Source organism: Schistocerca piceifrons, chromosome 4 (genome assembly GCF_021461385.2).
Source record: "Schistocerca piceifrons isolate TAMUIC-IGC-003096 chromosome 4, iqSchPice1.1, whole genome shotgun sequence".
NCBI classification, from domain to species: domain Eukaryota; kingdom Metazoa; phylum Arthropoda; class Insecta; order Orthoptera; family Acrididae; genus Schistocerca; species Schistocerca piceifrons.
In genome coordinates this window covers 134,909,017-134,925,856 of record NC_060141.1, presented here as the reverse complement: position 1 = coordinate 134,925,856, position 16,840 = coordinate 134,909,017, and positions in this window count along the sequence as shown.

Sequence of the window (16,840 nt, the reverse complement as noted above, 5' to 3'; positions counted from 1 at the left end):
TATTATTTTATTTCTGAGTATGTGTATCTATCCCTAGAAGAGTAGATCTAAAGTAGATTACTTTCTCGACATCTTTTGCGGTGAACACCGGGTTCCTGAATGTGGGTACAGTGTTTTATCAACTAGGTTCAAATGGCTCTGAGCACTACGCGACTTAACTTCTGAGGTCATCAGTCGCCTAGAGCTTAGAACTAAATAAACCTAGCTAACCTAAGGACATCACACATATCCATGCCCGAGGCAGGTTCGAACCTGCGACCGTAGCGGTCGCTCGGTTCCAGACTGTAGCGCCTAGAACCGCACGGCCACTCGGGCCGGCTTATCAACTAGGGCCGATCGCTAGTGTGTGAATGTTCCTCTTTGACAATGTCGGTATAAGAACAAGAACAACTGTTTAATTTTATCCATATTTGGAAGCTGCAAATGGAACTATATTAAATACACTGGAAGTATAATTTAAAAACCCCTTCAGTCACAAGTTTTCGTGTTGTATTAATTACACGGCGATGCGTTTCGGACCCCGTGGGTCTATCATCAGGTGTAAATTGTCTTAATACATGACTTATTTTTGCTCTTGAATGAGATGAAGTCCATGCTGCACATAATCCAAGAAAAGCGTTTTTAACTATTTAACACCATTATACATTGGTTCCTCCATGCTGTTCATGCTTCACTTAAGACAAATTTTTATGTGGAACATGCATTTCACCTCATCCAAGAACAAAAATAAATCGTGTATTAAGACAATTTACGCCTGATGATGGACCCTCAGGGTCAGAAATGCATTGTGTATTTAATACAACACGAAAATTTCTGACTGAAGGAGTTTTTAATTCATACTTCAAAGAACACCTTTGACCTCTTTCTGCTCCCCTTCCTCCCTCCACCAAAACCTGAAGACCACAAATATGAGTGCAAGCAGTTATGTATCAGGATTCTGGGATTACTTCACGATTATGATGTGCCTAAGTGTCTCTGCAGATAACCGATTCCCCTGTTAATGTGAGTTTCATTCTCTTAATGTTCTGTGCCTGCAGAAAATATCAAATTACATTGTGAATCATATTCCACATTAAGCTGTAAACTCCTCTATAACTGGGGACTGATGACCTCAGATGTTAAGTCCCATAGTGCTCAGAAAAGCACTCCGTCTTCAGGCCACAAGTGGCCCATCGGGACCATCCGACCGCCGTGTCATCCTCAGGTGAGGATGCGGATAGGAGGGTCGTGTGGTCAGCACGCCGCTCTCCCGGTCGTTACGATGGCATTCTTGACCGAAACCGCTACTAATCGGTCGAGTAGCTCCTCAATTGGCATCACGAAGCTGCGTGCACCCCGAAAAATGCCAAGAGTGCATGTCGGCCTGGATGGTCACCCATCCAAGTGCCGGCCAAGCCCGACAGCGCTTAACTTCGGTGATCTTACGGGAACTGGTACATCCACTGCGGCAAGGCCGTTGCCATAGTGCTCAGAGCCATCCTCTATAACTGGCCAGAAGGCAGAACTCTTGTCATAGGAAATGATGGACACCACTTCCTCAATAGCACAGTGCCTAAGACAGCAGCGAGGTGTTCAGATTAACATTCTTGTTGGTGATAGCTGCTTTGCTTTTATAATTGTTTATAATATCATGTTTAATGATTCTCTTACATGATTATTCCAAGTAAGGATACCGAGAAAGGAGGCGCAGTGGTTACCAAACTCGACTCGGTTTGGAAAGACGACAGTTCAAGTCCGCGTCCTGCCATCCAGATTTAGGTTTTCCGTGATTTCCCTGAATCATTCCTGGGTGGATCATTTGAAAGGGCACGGCAGATTTCCTGCTTCATCCTCAACCATTCTGAGCTTCTGCTCCGACTCTTACGACCTCGTTCTTGACTGGCTCTTAAACTCTAATCTTCCTCCTTTGCTTGTCCAGACAATAATTTTAGTTCGTAAGTAAGACGTTGTTGGAAACGCTGTTGCCTCATACACTAGCTTTCATCACGACCGTAACTGCGAGTACCTGAACTTTAGGAGAACGTAAATGCATTTTAAAAAGAGAGTGTAGCATCTATCATCTCCCTCTCTCTCACCAAGATGGCTGTTGCGTGTTGTCTCATGCTTCTGCTTGTATCCAGAGGTAGGTTCATGTTTGTGCACAACTTTCTAAATGATTTTTAGTGCTAATTATTCAAAGTTCTCTATAATGGGTAACAAGTTTTCGTTTTTGACATTACGAAATGTTTTCATGGTGTTCAGTAATTGTTAAAATCAGTTTTTGTGTTAAAGTGTCGATTCCTTTAAATTGCTTTATGGATGGATAAAAGAGTCTGCAGGATAAAATACTCAACATTGTAATCTTTACAGTCAGAAAAAAATTTGTGTCTGATTCTCGTAAAATGTGGCCATCGAGACCCTCAGAATGTTGTCCTCGACGGCGAGTGCTCATCAGAGACAAGGGTATCGTCAGGATTGCCCCATGAAAGTGTGATAGGATAGCTGTCGTTCTCTGTATACATAAATGATTTGGCGGATGGGATGGGCAGCAATCTGTGGTTGTTTGCTGATGACGCTGTTGTGTACGGTAAGGTACCGAAGTTGAGTGACCGTAGGAACATACAAGACGACTTAGACTAAATTTCCTGTTGGTGTGACGAATGGCAGCTAGCTTCAAATGCAGAAAAATGTAAGTTAATGCAGATGAGTAGGAAGAAGAACAAAGCTAGAATGTTAGAATACAGTATTACTAGTGTCCTGCTTCACACAGTCGTTTCAATACCTGGAAGTAACGTTTGCAAAGCGATATGAGGTGGAACGAGCACGTGAAAACTGAGGTATGGAAGGTGAATGGTCGACTTCGGTTTATTGGGAGAATTTTAGGAAAGAATGGTTCACCCGTAATGGAGACTGCATGTAGGACGCTAGTGCGACCTATTCTTGAGTACTGCTCGAGTGTTTGGGATCCGTACCAGGTCGGATTGAAGGAAGGCATCGTAGCGATTCAGACGCGGGCTGCTAGATCCGTAAGCGTTACGAAGGTGTTCGAGAACTCAAATGGGAATCCCTGGAGGGAAGGTGACGTTCGTTTCGAGAAACACTATTGAGAAAATTTAGAGAAGCTGACTGCCGAACGATTCTCCTGCTGCCGACATAAATTGCGTGTAAGGACCACGAAGATAAGATATGACAAATTAGTGTTCATACGGAGGCATATAGATAGTCGTTTTCCCCTCACTCTATTTGCGAGTGGAACAGAAAACAAACCGACTGGCAGCAGTATAGGGTACCTCTTCCACGCACCGTACCGTGGATTGCGGAGTATCTATGTAGACGTAGATGTAGATGCAGAATAATATATCGTCGCCGTAGTTTAAATCCAGAAAGAGTACTTAGCTGTATAGAGCATCTTAGGGACTCGAGAAATGTATAAACTCGGATCTTCGTCTTTCGAGAGTAACTTCATCAGGTGAGCTATTTGGCTGCAGCTCGCCACTGATTTCTGTCGTGTGCCAACCTCTTCATTCCAGGGAAGAATTTACAAGCAATGTCTTCAACATTATTGATCAGTGGCTGGCTCATGTTATGCGTTGGATTGAACCTTGGTTGCTATTCTGTGTTTAGACTCCCGCGATTATCGCGATTATGCTGTTATCCTCTCTCCCCGCGAGTGGCAGCAGCGGTGTGTATCGATATTCGCACCTTGAACTATCTTTGGCCTGGCGGTTATAGTTTCCGGCTGTGCTGTGTGCGACAAGTTGGTCGGTTGGCGTGGAGCAGTGAGGAAATCTCTGCGGCGCATAGTTTGGCCGGGACCACTGGCAGCGTCTAAGCGCGGTCAGAGTGTGTGGTGCAGTTCCAATTGCTACGACGTCGTGGCTCACCGATGCTGGACACGAAAGTTGAGCTTTGACTTAATCTACCAGCAAGTCACGACTGTTCACATTGTGTCGTTTGGATTTCGCTGCCGACTGTTGGGACATTCCCGTGGGCAACAATGTGTGTTTTCAAGTTGGCAAATTTTAGCCACCCTCCGGTGGAGTTTAACTGTACTTGATTATTTTGAGTTGAAGTGCACCATCGGAATCTTCTGCCTTGTGGCCGTTAACGTTCCGGTCACCTACCTTGGCCGTTTTCGTAAATTCAGGCAGTGTATTTTCCTCCTCGTGTTGTCGCTGACCAGCACAGTGTGTACTTTGACAGCTCAATGTATAATTGGTTGTGGGCGCCAATACTTTCTGCGTTGTTCCATTGAACTCCTTGCTGTGTGCTGGTCAGGTGGAGCGGAAGTTATCTTGTCGGTGGATCTGTTGACTGTCTGTCGGTGGGGTTGTCGTCGGATCGAGAATGGCTGGCCCGACTGCCTGTCTCACCTAAGCGAGCGTTAGTGTTTGAATTCCAGGCCGACTCTCGGAAACTTCTGAGCGTGGTGTATTGTCTTTTCTTATTTGTTCTTGTCGTTTGTATTGTATGGCTTCTAGCCGATTTTTAAATTAAGGTTGTTTTGCCCTTAAGGCGTAAGATTGTTTGGGCCTTCAGCCTAATTAAAGAACTGTTTTAAGATAAGGCCGTTTGCCTTTTAAAAATTCTGATTTTGGTTTGAGTCTTAAGTTATTAGCTTTCAGTCTTAAGTTGTTGGCTTTCAGCCGATTTTAAATTAAAGTGATCTTGCCCTTATGGCATGAGTTTGTACGGCGCATTCAGCCGGTTATTAAGTTCCAAATTTTGTTGTGTTTTTTAAATTTTTTTGGCTCTTGTAATGTTTGGTCAAATAAATAAAATTTTACGTTCGAGTGTAACTGACAGCCGCTTATTTTGGCCGCTTTCCACAATTTAAACTACCTGTCCTGTGCTGCGGGTTTAGCAGGACGTCTCAATTATTAATATATGTTGTACATATTTCAGTTTCTGTTTCTCTCATCAAACCCACAATATTTTGCTATGCGACTCCGTCATAGTACTACGGAAGTTATTGCAAGATGTCTCACCATGTTGTATTATCCATTGCTTCAGCGTTTCTAGTCAGTGATTTCCTCGTAAATTCTACAGAATAGATATTCCTTACGTTAATACTCCACTTGATTTTCATCATCTTCTGCATTATTATTTCTCAGAAACTTGAATTCTGTTCTTTTCTGGTCTTCCCATGGCCCATAATTCAAGGTCCTGCGGTGCTCCAGGCGCTTAGTTTCAGAAATTTCTTCCTAAAGTTATAGTCTTTTTTCATACTAGTATACCTCTAAACTATTTGGTAATTTGCTTCTTATTTGTTCCTTCTTTCGTCTGTCATGTGTTATCTGGTTGCCGAAAGTAGCTGATTTCCTTCACCTTAACTACTACGTGGTACGCAGTTTTGCTGTTACTTTCGTCTCTAACCTCATTTCTGGTGCTCCTCAATACTTTCGTCTTTCTTTGGTTTACAAACAATCCATTTTTTTGTGTTCAAGATATCGTTATTTCCATTAGTCACATAATGCTCCCTCACTTTCACGAAGTACATGCTGTCATCAATGAATGTTATTGATATTGTTTTGATTTAGTGTTCACAAATATTAAGAAAACGATGGAGGACGCTCGACATCTTACCGCAAGATCTGCTGGATAGGTCCGTTGGTGTGGTGTCAAAGTCTGATGAATACACTCCTATGTGGACGTCAAAAGGTTTGCTTATTTCCGTCGCACTCTTCAGTTTTTCTTTTACCATTCTTCTGATTTGTTCCATGTTGCCCGACACGAATTCATCTCCTGTTCTGTGCCAATCCCTCCATGTCTTCAATACCCTCTTTCTTTACAGTTTTCCTTTTGCCAGGAACTCCCTCAAATGGTTCAAATGGCTCTGAGCACTATGGGACTTAACATCTGAGGTCATCAGTCCCCTAGAACTTAGAACTACTTAAACCTAACTAACCTAAGGACATCACACACATCCATGCCCGAGGCAGGATTCGAACCTACGATCGTAGCGGTCGCGCGGTTCCAGACTGAAACGCCTAGAACTCCCTCTTTTCCTGTACTAGTTTGCTTTCCTTGGCCTCCTTGCATCGCCCGTTGTGGGTTACTTTGCTTCCAAGGTAGAAGAATTCCTGAACTTCGTCCACTTCGTGATCACCAAATTAAATGTTAAGCTTCTCATTCTTCTCATTTCTGCTGTTTCTCATTACTTTCGTCTTTCTTCGATTTACTCTCAGTACGAGAGTCCATCAACAAGCAATGCCCCACATTTTGTTTCTCATAAAATAATTATTGTTAAGAGTCAGAATTTGGTGACAATATACATCAACATGTCTTGTCCACGTCCTATTTTCCTACGCAGTCTCCATCACGTTCTATGGTTCTATGGCCGTACACCAACGTTGTGGAAGGGCATGTATTCCCTGCTGGTAAAAGCTCTTGTCCTGCAGGCGTAGCCATGTTCTCACTGCATGACTGACACTCTCGTCGGCTTCAAGGTGTGTTCCACGTAGCGAATCTTTAAGCGGCTCAAAGAGATGGAAGTCCGAGGGTGCCAGGTCTGGACTGTAGAGTGGATGAGGCAATGATGACCAACCCAGTTTGGCGATGTGTACCCCGGTTCTCAAACTTAGGTGTGGGCGTGCATTATCGCGTTGGAGCAAGATTTCTACTGGTTCTTGTCCAATCCCACACGTCGGAAGCGGTTCTTGAGTTTATTCAGAGTTTTCACGTACGCCTCTGAATTGACGGTTGACCCTCTTGGCATCACATTCACGAGAATGACGCCATCACAATCCCAGAAGACTGTCACCATGACTTTTCCCGCAGAGTGGGTTGTCTTGAATTTCTTCTTTTGTGGTAAATGAGGATGGTGCCACTCCGTGGACTGCCTTTTTGCTTCCGGCGCATACACCCAGCTTTCGTCCCCCGCAATGATCTGTGACAGAAAGGCCTCTCCGTCTTTCTCAAAACGCTCCAACAATTCAGGTGAAATGGCCTTTCTTTGAATGTTGTGGTCTGCTGTGAGCATTCGTGGAACCCATCGTGAGCACCTATTGAATGACAGAGTCTCGATCATTGTAGACGCACTTCCAATGCTTACCGACAACGTAGAGCCACTTGTCGAGTTGTGATCCGCACGATTCAGCATGTCTGGAGCAGTGGCTGTGACAGGACGTCTCGAGCGTGGCCGTTCATGGAGCTCTGTTTCTGCATTTCCTGAGCCTGTAGCTTTCTTTACCCATCGCCCAACTGTACTATCAACTGTAGTATCGCCGTACACTGCACAAAAACTTTTATGGATGTTCACCGCGGTTTCTTTTTCTGCACACAACAATTCAATAACAGCACGCTGCTTGTAGCGTGAGTCGTATGTAGACGCCATTTTAACGCTGTATCACAGCTCTGCCATCTGCCAAAAGGGTTCGAAACTTCACCAGCGCACAGAAAACACATGAAATGTAAAGTACCAACAAGGACGTTTGTCTACGTATATTAATGGCTTTTTTTAAAAAAATGTGGGGCATTACTTAGTGAAGGACCATCGTACACTATTTGCGTACTCATTAGACCTTCCGTTCCAGTGTTTCTTCACTGTCACTGAGGATAGCTGTGTCACCAGCAAATATTATCATTGATATCCTTTCATCCTGAATTTTAATCCCTCTCTTGAACTTTCTTTCTTTTTATTTCCGTCATTTTTTCTTCGAGGCATCAATTGGACAGTAGGAGCGAAAGACTGCATCCCTGTCCTACAACCTTTTTAATCCGAGCACTTCGTTGTTGGTCATTCAGTGTTATCGTCCCTCTTGATTCTTGTACATGTTGTATTCCCAGTTTTTTCCAATAGCTTACTCCTATTTTGCTTAGAATTTCAGTTCTTCGCACCATTTGACACCGTGGAATGCTTTTTCTTCTGTCTTGCTTCCATTATCAAGCGCAACGTCAGGACTGCCTCTCTGGTGTTTTCCTTTGCATTTCCTAAAGCCAAACTGATCGTCATCCAACAGATCTTCAGTTTCCTTTCCCAGTCTTTTGTATCATTGTTGTCAGCAACTTGGATGCATGTAGGTTAAGCTAATTGTACGGCAGTTCTCATATTTATCTGCTCTTGAGATCTTCGAAGTTATCTGAACTACACTTTTCCGAAAGTCTGATGTTATGTAACCAGGGGAATTCCGATTGAATGTTACCTATTTCTTACGCCTTTTTTATCTCAAGTCTGCAAAATCTCTGTTATATACCAACACGGGATCCACCGTCTCTTCCCTATCAACTCCAATTTCTTCTTCTTTCACGTGATGAGACTATTCCTCTCCCTCATATAAGACTTCAGTGTACTCTTTCCACCTATACGGTCTCTCATCTAAGTGGGACTTCTACTGCACGATTAGGGTTACGACTCTTGCTTTTCATTTCATCGAAGGTTATTTTATCGTTTCTATATGCTGTATCAGTGCTTCCAGCGGTAATTTCTTTTTCGGTTTCTTCACTTTTTTTCTGCAGCATTTCGCCATGACTTATCTACCCTTGCTATTCATTTCATTCCTTAGTTATTTTTATTTCTGTATTTCTATCTTTCACTGAACCTTTTTTGTTGAGCCGTGGCCAGCTCGCGTTGATGCCGTTTCTTCTTTGGCACTTTCTCACAATTGAGTGGCGTCTTATTGCTCCCTGAGTTACTACTATAACGAGTTTCTGACTTGCCTCCGTCAGTGGCAGCAGCAGCGTTTATCGATACTAGTACTGCTGTACCATCTTTGGTGTGACCGCTATATTTCCGTGTGGTGGTGTGTGTGAGGCAGTCGGTCGGTTGCGAAGAGCAGCGAGGAAGTCTCCGCGGCGCGCAGTCAGGCCGGGGCCGCTGGCGGCGTCATGCGCAGTCGTTGTGAGACGCTAGCTGCGAGAGCTACAAAGTTCGTCGCCCACCGAACCTGGAGTTGAGTAATCAGTTAACCTGTCATGAAACCTCAACTGCTGTGACATCTCTTCGTTCATTGCTGGTTGTTGCTTCCTGGGTCGTTCCCGCAAGCAGCAATGCACGGTGTGCTGGAGTCGGCAAAATTTTGCAGCCGTCTTCCTGTATGGTGTTTAACTATTGAATTGAATGTAACTGATTACTGAAGTGCACCAGCGGTATCTTCTGTATTGTGGCCGTTAACTTTATGGTCGTTAGCATAGTTTTCCGGCAGTGTGTTTTCCTCGCCGTGTTGATGCTGTCTAGCACAGCGTGTAGTTCAACAACCTTGGTGTTGTTCATGTTTTTGAGTGGTTATTGTGCCTTGACTGTATTTAGATGCCAATTGTCAAGACGTAGTCCTGCTGGTATCTTCATCCTCGCTGATATTTTCAGTTGTCGTGCCATTGGTCGGGTTGAAGGGAATTGATTAGGTTGTTGGTTGCTTCTTCAGCCACCCCTAGATCGTGTTGCCATCCAGTTATTTAGTATTACGCTTGGCTGCCTGTCTCACCTAAATTTATATTAGTTTCCTCCCCAGGACGACCCTTGGAATACTTCTGAGCACCACTGTTCTGTTGTTTTGGATTGTGATTTTCTTTTAGTCTCAAGTACTGTGCAAGGCCTTCAGCCGTGTATTAATTTAGTTTGTTTTAATGTTCAGTATGTGACCTTCAGCCGAATTTCTACATGAAATATTTTAAGATAAGGCCATCAGCTGCCTTAAACCAAAATCTAAAAGGTCATTTGTTTAAAATCTTTTATAATTTTCTTACTAGAGTTCTTGTTATCCGGGCCTTAAGCCCTCAGTTCTTCTATTTTGTAACTAAGGCCTTCAGCGATGTGTATTCCTTAAGGCAATTATAATAACTTGTATTCTGGCCTTCAGCCGTATTGTTACTGAATTCTTTTAAGGGCATGTATGATTAAGTGTTTTAGTAAAATAAAGTTTGTATGATTGTGCAACTAGCAGCAACTGATTTGGTCCCCTTTCCACAACCTGATCCGCTCTGACCTGCGAAATCAGATTTCATTTGTATTTGCTTTTTTTGTTGATCAATTTTAGTATTTCTCCTGCTACCCAAGGTTCTTCGCAGTTACCTTTCTTGTACCTGTGTTTGCTGTCCAATATCTGTGTATGAGCTTTTTAGAGATGTCCACCCTGTTCAACTGAACTACCTACTGTGGTATTCCTTATTAACGTATCCACATCCTTAGCGAACTTCAAACACATCTCGTCTTTCCTCAGAATCTGAGTATCCCACTTCCTTCCATAATGATTCTTCTGGATGAGTCTCTTAAACTTTAATTTACCCTTCATAATTAGTAAAATATGATAAGACTCCACATCTGCTCCTGGATGCACCTAAAATCCAATTTCTCACTTCCCAATCTCTTACCATGATGTTATCCAGCAGGAATCTGCCACTGTCCCCAGGTCTTTTCCAAGTATACCTCTTCTTTTTGTGATTGTTGAACAGATTGTTCGCTATTACTAGCTGAAATTTGTTGCAGAACTCAGTCACTCTTTCTTCTCTCTCATTCCTACTACTAAGCCCACATCCCCCGTAACCCTTTCTTCTATTCCTTCTCCTACAACCACATTCCAGTCCCCCATGAACATCAGATTTTCACCTATCTTTACATACTGAATTACTTGTTCAGTATCCTAGTATTCTATCTATATTTTTTCAACTTCCACTTGCGACATCGGCGGGTATACCTGAACTAGTATTGTCGGCGTAGGTGTGCTGTCGATTCTGATGAGAACAACCCTATCACTGAACTGTCCACAGTAACTCACTCTCTGCCCTAAATTATTATTCATAATGATTCCTCATCCATTTATACTATTATCTACTGCTGTTGATATTACCTTATATTCTTCTGTCCAGCAATCTTTTCCTTCTATCCGTTTCACTTCCTACCCCCATTACATCTAGATTCCACCTTCGCGTTTCCCTTTCCAGAATTTTCTAGCTTCCCTACCACGTTCAAACTTCTGACATTCCACTCTCCGAATCTTGGCATTTCCCTTTCGTTGGTTATTACCTCTTTTCCTCATTATTAACTTACCATCTTGGCATTCCCCTCCAGGAGACCTGGAAGAAGGAAGTAATCAGGCATTTTTTTTTGCAGAATATCATGGCACTTCCACAATTACGAGCCACGTGTCCTGTGGATACGCATTATGTGTCTTTAATGCAGTGGTTTCCATTGCCTTCTGCATCCTTATGCCGTTGATCATTGCTGATTCTTCCGCCATTTAGACGCAGTTTCTGACCCCAGGGACAAGGGAGTGCGCTGGACCTATCTTTAACAATTCCTTTGGCAGACCGAAGGTGACTACTTACGCCAGAAGTCTTTGGCGGCCATTGTTGATGATTTTTATTCTAAATGTAATCAGTAGCTAGGTTCGAACCCCCGTAGGCCGCGGGTATGGAATAGGAGAGACGAAGAAATGATAGTGATACTTTGCGTAGCAGTAGGAAAGCTTGTGTACCGCCTGTCTGGGGCCATAATGCGCTGAAGCCGCCACGCAAAGGTGTTGCCAGAACAATGACTCACATACTACATTTACACGGGGCGCCAGTACCGTTGCTGGTTTGTGATGATGATGTTGTTGGTTGGCGGGGCGCTCGAAGTCGAAATCATCAGCGCCCATACAGATTCCCAATCTTTCCAGTTGCAATCTCGCCACTTCCCGAATTATGATGAGGACAATACAAACAGCCAATCCCCGGGGGAGAAAATCCTCACCCCGGACGGGAATCGAACCCGGGATGTGGTCCAGAGATAGCAGCGCTAGCCACTAGACCACGAGCTGCGGACGTTACTGGTTTGTCAAGTAAGTAGAAGTATCTCAATATCTGCTCTGGACATTAAGTTCTAGCTGCCGGATTTCCTCTTCCAAGATCGATATTCGTTCCCATGCAAACGCTCTACCCTTTTAAAAAGTGCGTAGGCACCTCTTGCTCGTGATTCATTTTCCTCCAACTCACTTTCCATTCCAGTACTCCGCATTCACTGCTCACTCATCTCTTTGCCCGCCCCCCTTTCGCTCCCGCCCAGCTACTCACCATGTAAATCTTCAACATCAACATTACTCCTTACAGTTAACAGTGTCAACCAACGAATGACTCAACAACATGAAAGAAGACGGCGTTCCTTGACGAGAGCGAAAGGCTTGCATTAAAAACCGTAAGCAAAATCAATGCCTTTTGTAAGAAACTGCTTTTACGATCTAAAAAAGCAAGCATAACTATAAATATCTTTAGTTACAATTCAATGACAATGTTTTATTTGTGTAAAACGAAACACATTTGATGACAAGCATACGCATTTTCTAATAGTTGCGAAGACGGATTTAAAATACCTTGTGCAATTACAAAATAATTACCACTACATGGTCACACAGATGAAAAAAAATCGATCTGATTGGCAGCAAAGCATTCATTCTTCCTGTGGTTAGAAAAACGAAAGTGTCTAGCCTAGAAGTTTCGTGGCATCCGACCTCCAAATCCCTATCATCTTCCACCTAATGTGATTTCGCGCTTTTTCCACAATGCACTTAATGTAGGCAGGTTAATCTATATCTATAGTCTGTGAACTGCATTAGGAGAACAGGTGAGTAGTACTTTGTTAATCACTGTCAATCCCCCCCTCCAACCCAACCCAACCCAATCCCCCCCCAACCCAACCCAACCCAATCCCCCCCCAACCCAACCCAACCCCCCACCCCCCCCCCCCCAACCCAACACCCCCTCCTCCCCGCTGTTCCTTTTGAGTTCAGTAAACTTTACCAACTGCCGTATACTTTTAAGATATTTTATTTTATTCTGAAAACAACCAGTTTCGGCAATTCATTTTGCCATCTTCAGGTCACGAACTTATCGCACAGCGCCATAAAAATGGATATCGTGAATTCCAATCGTTGTGCAGCTGACTCGTACGAAAGCTGTTCCAGTCGCGAATAGTGCGCACATGGAATGCTCTGTGCGACTTCCATTTTTCTAATTTTCGCGCACGGTACACGAAGAAAGATACAATGTACTTAATGATATATCTACAGACGTACGCACTTGTTAAGCGAACGTGTGATGAAACACAGTGCTCTTCTTTAGATCTATTTCCTCTGTTAATAAAATAGTTTCGAACGCGTTAATTTGCCCGAAAAATTTTTTAGTCATTTCTTCCTGTACAAATTCCTTCTTCTCCTCGTAGGTTAACTGAAATTCATAAGGAAGTAGCGTTGTGTGTGTGAAATCTGATGGGACTTAACTGCTAAGGTCATCAGTCCCTAAGCTTACACACTACTTAACCTAAATTATCCTAAGGACAAACACACACACCCATGCCCGAGGGAGGACTTGAACCTTCGCCGGGACCAGCCCCACAGTCCATGACTGCAGCGCCCCAGACCGCTCGGCTAATCCCGCGCAGCGAAATAGTGGTTCAAATGGCCCTGAGCATTATGGGACTTAACATCTGAGGTCATCAGTCCCCTAGAACTTATAACTACTTAAACCTAACTAACCTAAGGACATCACACACATCCATGCCCTAGGCAGGATTCGAACCTGCGACCGTAGCGGTCGCGCGGTTCCACACTGAGGCGCCTAGAAACGCTCGACAACACCGGCTGGCGCGAAATAGTGTTCTGTCTTTATTAAAACTATTACGAAATTGCTGGTAACCTCACTACATAGTGCAGACGAAATCTGACAGTTGGTTTATGGACACCTTTCGTGTAAAAAAACTGACGCTCGGGAAACCAATCTTTGACGAGCCAGCAAAATCGATTCAGGTGCAACATATAAACACAAGAGCGACAAACTGTTTCCGAAAGTTGCGTGCTTTGTAAACGTAGCGCCGGTATACCTGATGTCAGCTGTTGCAGCGACGCAAGCCCGGCGAACGCCCCCGGCGTCCGTGATCCAGATTGCTTCACTGTGCGGCGCTGGAGTTTCTTGCGGACGCCGCAGTCGTGCGCCCCTGCATTCGCAGCAACCGGCTACCCGGCGACTTTTTGTTCCCGTAAGGAATCCAGGCCAGCGAAGGCAACGTGAAATCAGGAAACAAAACAGAGAGCCACCCTCGAAAAGAACTGTTTTGCGCTACTTCGTTTCGGTCGACCCGTGGAATTAGTTAACAGGTACCAGAGGTGTGCCGAACCGGGAAGTTCAGGAAACGCGACATCACGTGTGACAAACAGCAAAATAAGACGAAGCGCCGGTTCCCGAGCGCCCGCTACCTCGCTATTAGCACTGACTGCTTCCTGTTTCTTGTTCTTGTGTGTAAAACGTTCTTTGGCGCTTTATTTTCAACTGTTTTACGTTCTCCGCTGCTCAGCCAGAGACAGAGAGGAGGCCCAGCACGCTCCAGTGCGTCTCTTTCCCACAGTAGATTACCACAAACAACAGTCTTGTCACGCCTCGCGCGACCAGAGAAAATGGATTTTCACTTAACTTTCTGTCTCTGCTCGACTGTTTTACACGGGATTGGAAGCTTTCGAGCTATCCTTCCATCTTCACTAAGGAACTACAACGAAATAATTACGAGTCGGACTGACTTATCCTAACGTTTTTCTCACTGCTGAAGGATGTTGCTGCTACGGTCGCAGGTTCGAATCCTGCCTCGGGCATAGATGTGTGTGATGTCCTTAGGTTTGTTACGTTTAAGTACAGGGCTATTACAAATGATTGAAGCGATTTCATAAATTCACTGTAGCTCCATTCATTGACATATGGTCACGACACACTACAGATACATAGAAATACTCATAAAGTTTTGTTCGGCTGAAGCCGCACTTCAGGTTTCTGCCGTCAGAGTGCTCGAGAGCGCAGTGAGACAAAATGGCGACCGGAGCCGAGAAAGCGTATGTCGTGCTTGAAATGCACTCACATCAGTCAGTCATAACAGTGCAACGACACTTCAGGACGAAGTTCAACAAAGATCCACCAACTGCTAACTCCATTCGGCGATGGTATGCGCAGTTTAAAGCTTCTGGATGCCTCTGTAAGGGGAAATCAACGGGTCGACCTGCAGTGAGCGAAGAAACGGTTGAATGCGTGCGTGCAAGTTTCACGCGTAGCCCACGGAAAATTGGCTCATGCCACAACTGGAGACCGACAGCGCCGACTTCATCTTTCAACAGGATGGTGCCCCACCGCACTTCCATCATGATGTTCGGCATTTCTTAAACAGGAGATTGGAAAACCGATGGATCGGTCGTGGTGGAGATCATGATCAGCAATTCATGTCTTGGTCTTCATGCTCTCCCGACTTAACCCCATGCTATTTCTTTCTGTGGGGTTATGTGAAAGATTCAGTGTTTAAACCTCCTCTACCAAGAAATGTGCCAGAACTGCGAGCTTGCATCAACGATGCTTTCGAACTCATTGATGGGGACATGCTGCGCCGAGTGTGGGAGGAACTTGATTATCGGCTTGATGTCTGCCGAATCACTAAAGGGGCACATATCAAACATTTGTGAACGCCTAAAAAAAACTTTTTGAGTTATTGTATGTGTGTGCAAAGCATTGTGAAAATATCTCAAATAATAAAGTTATTGTAGAGCTGTGAAATCGCTTCAATCATTTGTAATAACCCTGTAGTTGTAAGTTTAGGGGACTGATGACCTCAGCTGTTAAGTCCCATAGTGATTAGAGCCATTTGAGCCAAGGACGTTGCTTACTGGTTAAGACACTGGATCCGTAAGCAGGGGAATATCGGGCTTTAAGTTTTTATAGTTTCTCTAAATCACTCCAGATTAATGCCTGTCCCAAACTTTAACAAGTTGGCTAGTCCTCTGTCTTCCATGATAGTGGTAATCATTTAGACATAATGTCTCTAAACGACCGCGCCAACTGGCGCATTTGTAACACACTAGATTAGCAAATCTCTGTCCAGTCATCCAATTTAGGTTTTCCGTGGTTCCCCTAAATCGCTTAAGGCAAGTCTTGAGATGGTTGCTTTGGAAACGATGAGGGCATCAGATAATGAGCTCCACCTGCTGTCGGTGGAACGTCAAACTCTGATCTTTCTTTTCCTACATTATCTAAAAACTTTAGAGTCAGTATGACATCGATGCATGAGAAGGACTTCATATTGGTACATATCATCTATCTACGTTCGAATTGAGGACTTACTAACGTGCAGAACTCAGCACTGTATAATCACACACAGCGGCAGTACCCGATGTGACAGCGCCGTTCTGCATCTACATTCATGGTAAACCACTCAATGAATGGCAGTGGTTACTGTCCATTGTAGCATCTATTACGGCTTCTTCCCGTTCGATTCCCATATACACTGTCCAGTCACATTAACGTGACCATCTATCAAAAGCCCGAATAACAACCTTTCACAGCAAGGACCGCAGCGACACGTCCAGGAAGGAAAAAAAATGTTCAGATGTGTGTGAAGTCTTATGGGACTTAACTGCCAAGGTCATCAGTCCCTAAGCTTACACACTCTGAGGTGTGGGGTTGATCTGTTATTCTCCGCAACGGATTAATCTGAGATGTACCCTTTACCCTGTGGCTCCTGCAAGATGCAATTTCCACCCCAACACTACTACAGAAGTCAAACAGACGCTCCTAACGTTCTAAAGAGAAATGCCTGAAAAAGTTTCACAATAAATATCTTCTGGAGTCGTCCGCTGTAAGGAAATGACACAAAAATTAACAAAATTTCTTATGTAACTAGTGGAATACTTGGGTACTGGAGTAGTGCTAGTTAGTGTAAGACAAACATGAATCTAACGAAAGTTATTATTTATTTTGCAAAAATTCTGAGAAATCACAATGGCACTTTTAGTTATGAATTGAACAAGTTATATCTTGGTCCTTTTCGGAATGTGAAGTTACCTCTCAAGGATAGGATTCGCTAATGAAATTTCTATACAAAGTTTAAGATACTTGTTGCCTTGGCAGAATGGCTGAGAGGCGC